At 46.5% G+C, this 8,280-nt stretch overlaps 1 protein-coding gene across 1 annotated transcript in view; it reads right to left on the bottom strand.

Moving 5' to 3' along the window:
• Positions 1-8,280, bottom strand: part of FAM83F (family with sequence similarity 83, member F) — a 37,207-nt gene that overhangs the window by 24,540 nt on the left and 4,387 nt on the right. The gene's annotated exons all lie outside the window — the stretch shown is intronic.

The raw sequence follows: 8,280 nt of genomic DNA, 5'->3' as shown, positions 1-8,280 counted from the left end.
CGCCCTGCGCCGGCCCCTCACGCTCCCCTGGCTCCCTGGGGACACGGCTGTCCCCTCTGTTCTACGCCTCTCCCAGACCCGCATGTGTCCCTGGTCCCCGGGGGACAGGGGTGGCCGTCCCCCCGGCACGGCCAGGACCAGGGTCCCTGACCACAGCGCTTGGAGGAGAGCCAGGCCTGCGCTGCGGGCAGATTTTGGGGTGCAAATGCAAAAGCCTATTTAAGAGGGTTTCCCCCCCTTTTTCAGACGTGGCAGCCACCTGAGGGGTGCTCATGGGGAGTCGGGGGGACACGAGTAGGGCCAGGGGCACGGGCAGAACACCATGGTGGCTGCAAGCAATGGTCCATCAGCTGCAGCTGGCTGCTAGCCGGCCCTCTCCAAATCCACTAACAGAGCAACAGTAGCAGCCCAGTGACTCCCGAGTAGCAGGAGGTGGGTACCCTGTTTACAGATGGGAAGATGACAGAGTGATTTGCCTGAGGCCGCCCAACAGGCTGGTGTCAGAGCTGGAAATAAAAACCACCCTGCTCCAAAGTCTCTGGCTGTGAGCGTGAATAAATACCCCCGGCTCGACACGTGCGTCCCAGCTGAGAGACTAGGGCTATAATGCTGAATTATGATTTTTGCATGGTATGCGATAGTTGCTAGGGGCCCTAATCAAGATTCAGGCCCCACTGCAGTTTGCAGTGCGTACGCAAAGGATAAAAGGCAGTGCTTGCCCCTTGCAGCCCGGGGACAGAGCTGGCAGGGATGAGCAAGCAAATGGGGATAAAGGCAAGGCAGTGCTGAAATACAAACATTCAGAGGCATTTGCAGTGCTTTACATATGTTATTAGCCCTAAGTGCTCACATGCACAAAAAAACTGTAGGGAGCTGCTCTTTGTCTCCTCTCTATAAGCAATTGCCTGCACTCAGTGCGAGTTAGCTTAAAAATCCAAGGATGAGGTGGGGCACGGGAGCTCATCCTGTGCTGATCCTCTCCTTTAGGTAGAAGGGAGAATTTTAGTATTCCACACTGTCATCAATAGCTTTTCCTAGCATGAAATTCACTTAAAATTTGAAATTGCACTTTGCAGAGGTCTACTCATCTGCCTATCAAGTCCCCTTTAAAAATTAATTTCACTATAGGTTCTTCTAGCCTGATTTCCAATGGAAATGAGGCTTACGTGGTCATGGTGTCTGTATCTGTCTGCCTGTCTGTCCATCTCTCTAATAACTTTTGAACTCACTGGCTGATCTTGAACAAGTTTGGCAGAAGTGTAATTACATCCCTGCAGATTTCATGTAAATAAATGGCCTGATAGCAAAAAGAGACCCTATCACAGTCCCTGACAGGGAAAGTTACAACATGGGTTCATGCCTTATTAGATTTCAGATATTCCGTAAAAGTTAAAACACTAATAAGTGCCTGACCTGTATAAAAAGCTTCAAATGAAGTTTATGCCATCGTAGACGCCCTAGTCAATCAACCACAATATACAAATACACAGGAGATGCGGCTTTGTTAGTTCCAGTGCTCACTGAACTACTTGCTGTTTTTTTTTTTTTCTGTACCAGAGGCTGCCATCAGCTCTGCTATTTCATGTGTGACTAAATAAAATCTCTTTAATCGTAGGTGCTCTATTCATTCATAGCTGCACAGTGTAATCCTTTGTGTTCAGCTAAGGCTCCCACATGAAAGCAACAGTAAGTTCACAAATGTATGTTTAGTTTTATATTTAAAAGCAAGCAAACGTTTCCCACATCCAAGTAAAAGCAGCAGAGATTTTTCAGTTTGTTGTGATGAAATGTTTGGCCCCCTTCTCTCACTCTAAGAGACAAAGTGTTGTCTGTGTGTTGATAAGATAAATAGGGGCAAGGAGCTGTACGAAAGCTGAGAGAGACCCTTTCCCAATGCATGTATGTGACCTGTCCCCCCTCCCCATCCTCACAGCAATACATTCCAACCAAGCGCATTTCCAGCTTTTATAAGGTCTGATGATTCAGTCCCTTTTGATATACCCTGACCCTCTGGCTGACAGCCTCACCTCAAAGACTGGTAAAAAGGGCTGTGTAAACAAACTGCCCTCTCTGTCACAGAGGTAACCCAACCCTTCGGGACCGGAGAAGAAGAAACGTGGCAGGCAGGGTAGAGGGAAATACTTGTGCCTGGCCCTGCCTCTCTGGGAGCAAGGAGTGAATTCCAGTTCCCACTCTAGAAGAGGGTCATTATTGTTTCAGCTCAGGTTTTCCTCTCTGCCCTTACTTAGCTCCGGCTCAAGAGAAAGAAGAAAGGGGAAACCGGCTTTTAAATAGGGCGGAGGCAGCTGCAAATCCATGCAGAACTACACTATCAGTCCTTTGATTTATTTTGTTCCTGGGGATTACTCGCTGGAGGGGCAGCGTGTGCATAGGCAGGGTTGGGTCTCTTTGCTTTTCGCCTTTCTTTGGGTATCGTCCCAGCCAAGTCCTGGTAAGGTCTTGCTTACTTTTCTGGTCTGGTTCCAAAACGTTTTCCAAAGGATGTAAACTAACCTATCAGGAAATATTACCTCTTGTTGTAACCCTCCCCCAACCCCATTACAGTGTTTTAAATCTTCTGCCTTCAAACACCTCCCACGTATATTCTGGTTACTTGGGCCTAATTGCTTCACTTTACTTTGCGAGGCAGTGCAGGTTGTGTATTAGATAAAGATATGACACCTTATATTTAGCATCAATTGTAACTGTGCTTGTCCTGCGCATACATCTCTCTTGCCAGTCCTTCCTGTGTAATTTCAGTCCCTAAATATCCCACCTCATGATATATTCTTTGATAAATTTCCCAGTAGTGTTTTTCTTGTGACATAAACTGCTGCAAAGCTCTTCTTTTAAACCTTTGGGTGCTCAGCTCTTTAGGAATAAAATTCTGATGCCTTCCCCCTCACCTTTTCTTTACATCTTATGTCTCCCAAGAGCAGTCAGCATCTACATGCAAAATAGGAGTAAAAACAGGGGAAGGTATTAAAAAGAAAGGATCATTTTGTGATAAAGTGGTTGAGAACTGTATAGTAGAAGCCTTTTTTTGAGGGGAGTATCCTCCAAAACAAAATTACATGATTTACCAAAATGTCTCTGATCAACCATACTACCTTTTTTTTTTCCCTCTCTTCATAAAAAGCAGCAACTGCTTAAAAATGAGTTTTGCAAAGAAAACAGGATGGCTTAAGTGATGGAGGATACAAGAGAGTGTTTTCCACTTTTCAGTGTTCCAGCTGCAGGTTAGCCTGAGGCAATGGGGCTTTGCCGTCTTGAAATGGAAGGGTAAATAAATAGGTGCCTGTGCCATGGTTGTTATTAAATGCTACACTCCTTCCCTGTGCTGGCTGGCACCACAGAAAGACTCGCAAAGGCTTGGTGGAGATTGCATCTTCTCGACTCTCTTCTCTGCAGCCAGGATCCAGGAGTTTGTGGGAAGACTATTACGTCTGCAGCAAGCCACGCTCTGCTTGTCCCGAGTCTGAAATCTCATTTGCAAGGGCTGCCAACCCAGTGCAGGAATGGGTGCATTAGTCACGTCCAAGTATTGGCAGAGCTAAAAAGCCTGAAACAAGGTGATTTCAGGGTGGAGAGGAAGAAGTGTTTGCCTTCACCGTTTTCCCTCCAGCGACCCAAAGAGCTGCAGGCAGTGAAAGGTAGGTGTGTCACTTCTGCAGCAGCAGTGACAGACTGCAATCCGGAGGATGAAGAATACTTTCGGATGCTTCCTTTCTGTCATATTACACTGCCTCAGGGAGAGAACCTAGCTGCTGAGTTGGAGAATTGCCGCAACTCAGTCAAGTGCTTCTGGCCTCCCACTCAGTTTTTCAGCTGTTGTTTCCATGTGAGAGTAAATAGGTAAGAGAGTCCTCTGAAGAGAGCAGAAAGGAACAACTGTGTTCGCGGGCTCATTTCTTGCAGCAAGGTGTTTGCTGACTGAGCATGCACAGAAAGGCCTTTAGCTGTTTTCCCAGGCTGCTCCCATTCACAGGGCAACAGTTTGAGGCAGTTTCCTGTAAGAAATAGTGCTGACCCAGGTCTCTTGCCCAATCTTTCAACTCCCATATAGGCAAGGACTCAAAACTGGTTGCAATTCAGAATTCAGCTAAGCTACCCTGCAGGGCCTTGGCCAAGTTGTCTGCTGTGCCTCAGTTCCCTATCTGTAAAATGAGGAAAATGCTGCCCTATTTCACTGGACTGCTACAGGGAAGAGCTTAGAAAATAAAAACCCAAACCAACATCACCTACGTTTACTTTGGTTTCTCCTGCAAGGGGGGGAGAAAAAAGAGACAGCTGTGGAGTCCCTTTGCACATGAGCCAAACCCTGAATGGAAGCTCTCACTAAAGAAAGCAGCAAGGAATAAGCAATGCAGTCTCTGAATAGGATGCTTAATTGCAGCCATAATTATGTAACTCTCAAATCACAGTGTGCTTTATAGACAAAGGAACACCAGGAATGGGGGCGCTGATAAGTTAAGGCAGCAACAAGTCTACAGCATTGTGTACTTACCTGTGTACTGGACACCTGTCAGTGTGCATTGCTACCGACTCTTTGGAGAAGATAATGCTCAGGTGAGAGTTGATGGGGAGAGGAGTGGAACACAGAGGGAAGTCTGGGATGGGTGTCCCAGGCAGAGGCTGGAGGGATGGGTAGTAGACTGGCAGGAAGCAATTAATGGGACAATCTTGGTATGGTGGAGCAGGCCACCAGGCAGTGCAGCAAGATGAGGTGGGAGATGGGAGTTACGTGCTGATGACAAGGATGAGATGTCCCAATGCTATGTGGTGGGTAAGAGGGAGTCAGTGGAGGGAACGCATGAGACATGATATAGAATCATAGAATCATTAAGGTTGGAAGAGACCTCTAAGATCATCGAGTCCAACTGTCAACCCAACACCACCATGCCCACTAAACCATGTCCCTAAGTGCCTCATCTACACGTCTTTTAAATACTTCCAGGGATGGTGACTCAACCACTTCCCTGGGCAGCCTCTTCCAATGTTCAACCACTCTTTCAGTTAAGAAATTTTTCCTCATGTCCAATCTAAACCTCCCCTGGCGCAACTTGAGGCCATGTCCAAGAGTGCACAAATTAATTTGAAAAGCTGCATAATCTGTGGAGTAAAGGAGAGCAGTGGGAAGCTGAGACGAGGCTGTGGCTTCCACAAAGTTTTAGCCATCCTGGAAGATGGCTAAAAAAAGCCATAGCAAAAAAAAGAAGCCCTGGTTTTTATGAGGAGGGGGAAAGAATAAAACTGTGAAGCTTGGCTACGGGGAGGAGAAGTGAGAAGTGGGCCCTAAACTACGAAAATGAACAGGTAGGAAACAGTTTGGTCCCCACAATAAATGCAAAACTTTGTGAAGGGAGCAGCATAGGAAAGAAAAAGGGAACCCTCTGAGAGGAGATGCCGAAGGCTTAAGTGTAGGCTTAGACCTGGAGATGGAACAAGAAGATTTGTGATTCATTAACATAAAGAAAGATACAGTTAGATTTGAAGATGTGGTAGAAGTGTGTTTATTTGGTTTGGAAGTTGCCCTTTCCTGATTAGCATACATTGGCCTCTGATGTGTATTTAGCTTTAAAATATCCAGAGAGGCAATGTAAAGAAGTCAGCTGCTCATGACCTTATCAGAAGCACCACTAGCTCCAGAGTATCCTTACCTTTCACTCGCTGGTGTTTTTGTCCAGCAATGCTGTGGTGAAGGCAGATGGAGTGGGTGCAAGTGACTCCCGTGAGTCAGAAAAAAACGAATAAAAGGAGCCTACCAGACCTCCCTCCTGAAGGGCTGTTTCCAGAGAGATGTGTTGTAGGTGTGAAAGCAAAACTTTACAGGAAGTTACGCTTGAAATCTGCTGTTTAATTTTTTACCTTATAAATCCAGACCTAAAGCCATAAAAAATGTACCAGGTGACATCCCCTGCCTCTGTTCTGGCTGCTCTTTCTGTGGACAAATCACCCTTCAGCTTGACTGAGACACCGCACAGCAGCGCTTACCCCAGGCTAGAACGTTGCTCCAAGCAGGGGTGCACTCTGGCCACCCCAAAGCCACACAAGGAGAAACTAGCATAGTGCCTATGTTTTGATACAGGAGACACTCCTACCTTGGACTTCAGTAGGGAAAAGCTTCTAAGCCAGCCAGCCTGAGGCATGGTGATGGTCTTAGTCCTGAGACAGTGTCACAGGGACAGTGACCGAGGCTGTCCCTCCCTGGGTGTACGGACACCTGAATTCGGGCTTAGAATATAATATTTTCAGATCAGCATTGGCAGAAAGATCTGTTTCTGAATTCTTCCAAAAGCAAAACCCAAATGCATAATGCACTTATGTTCCTCCAGTGCCTGTTTTTAGATCCATTTCTTTTGCAACTCAATTAATCAAGATTTCGCTGCTCATTTTAAAATAAGTGGCATTTCTCTTAGGAAGGTTTATAGCTTTCAGTCTTAGAGGTTTAAAAATAATCAAATGGATTCTGAGCTAATCCAGATTCATAAGCCATTCTCATCTGTTAATATCTGAACACTTTGATCATCATACTTAAGAGATTCCTTCCTCCAGAGGGGTATTTTTCAGGCAGGTTGTCCACCACTACTCTTTATTTTGAGGCTGTGATGAGTTACCATGCTGCACCCTCATGCAAAACGCATAGGAGGAAGGGAGGGGGAGGAGGAGCTGCAGCAGAAATAAGCCACGGCTCTGATCTTATCCACGTTCCTTTCTCCCTCTTCTCCTGACGATGGAGAATCCATAGATCTCTGCTTCTGTTTAGCCTATCCTCCTCACCTGCTCTTTTCTATTTGCCCTGCCATCCTTTTGTGGGATCTTTTAAAAATCTTCCCTTGAGAGCGACCATGGGCATTTTTCCTTTCACTCTTCCGGCAAGGCTGGCTCAGTAACATGTTTCTGCTTGTCAGACCCCCACACCTTCTTCCCCACCCTCCTGTATTTATTTTTTCTGTTGGAGAAGCAGCTGCATCCCCTTGGGGAAGAGTGCAGCCTATGGCAGATCCCCATCCCTCCCAGAGTATCTCTGCTCTGACAAGCAGGATGACAAGCCCGCATTCGTGGCTCTACTTCCACATTGTTGAGGCTGCCAATTAGTAGAGGAAGCGACGACTGGATTTTTTTTCCCATGCTGACAATTGACCTAAACCACAGTAAGGCAGGAAATGCAATTAGGCAGCGGATTATCTTGGGAAGGACTGCAACTAATGGCTTAGCATTTTGCATTTCTCACAAAAATTTAATTTATACTTCTACTCTTCCTGCAAGTTGCGTATGGGATGTAGCGGGGTCATTTCATCCTCTCATGTAAGGCAATTGCCTTGTGATCCTCTTTCAACACTGCGGAGCAATGTGAATAGCAAGTTCCAGCTCAAATATCACTCATGCTAATGCTTGGGGTAACACTGCGACAAGTGATGCGAGGAATGTACTGGTGGCCTTGGGCACCAGGTAGCACGGCGGCTTTCCAGCTAGGCTTTGTCTGAAGGGCATTAGCTGCAGCAAGGCTCTTTTGAGCTTGGGGGGGGGCACATCCACCATGCAGATGGATGCAGAACAAGAGGCAGCTGTGATACCCGCAGCAGAACGAGAAGCGCTGCACGTGAGCCCCAGTATGGGAGACTGGGCAGGTCTGACATTTAGGATGGGAAATGGATAGGCTCTTGTTCTGGGTGTTCAGGACGTGCAGCTATATACTGCTGTGGAACTACACAGCAATACTGGGGAATTAATTCAGTTGGCTGGAAGAAGGCGAGTTTGGTTTGGGTTGTTTGTCTGCAGCAGTAGGTAACCTACTTTTATGAACACTTCCCTGGCAAATTAGTTAGATCAGTGTAATTCCCTGCCTTCATCTACTCAGTGGCCTGCCAGTCCCTTTTGTTCTGAGCTCATCTGAGTTTGGAAGGTAAACACAAGGTACGCCCATGGTGACCTTTAGAACTAGAAGCCTTTACAGTTTGCATAACACTGCAGATATATATACCACGATAATAAATAAGCTAAGGTAATTACGGAATAAATCCTTGCCCCAAAGAGATAACCAGATGCGTATGGTCGAGCATGCTGCCAAACATAAAGTACAGCTCAACCATAGAGGAGCATGCTGCAAACAGCCAGGGTTTTTGCAGAAGGAGGGAAGAAAGCCTAGCCAATGTGAGCAGGCTCCAAGGGCAAGCTCAAAGAAGTCAGAAAGCCAGAGGGGATGAGAAAGAAAGTGAAGGAGATCTTTAACCACTGTGTGAGGGCCCAAAGATTGTAAGAGATGATGAGAAATGTTCT

This window comes from Pygoscelis adeliae, unplaced genomic scaffold (assembly GCF_000699105.1).
Source record: "Pygoscelis adeliae isolate BGI_AS28 unplaced genomic scaffold, ASM69910v1 Scaffold60, whole genome shotgun sequence".
Taxonomy (NCBI): Eukaryota; Metazoa; Chordata; class Aves; order Sphenisciformes; family Spheniscidae; genus Pygoscelis; species Pygoscelis adeliae.
This window is presented reverse-complemented; position numbering and strand designations above follow the sequence as displayed.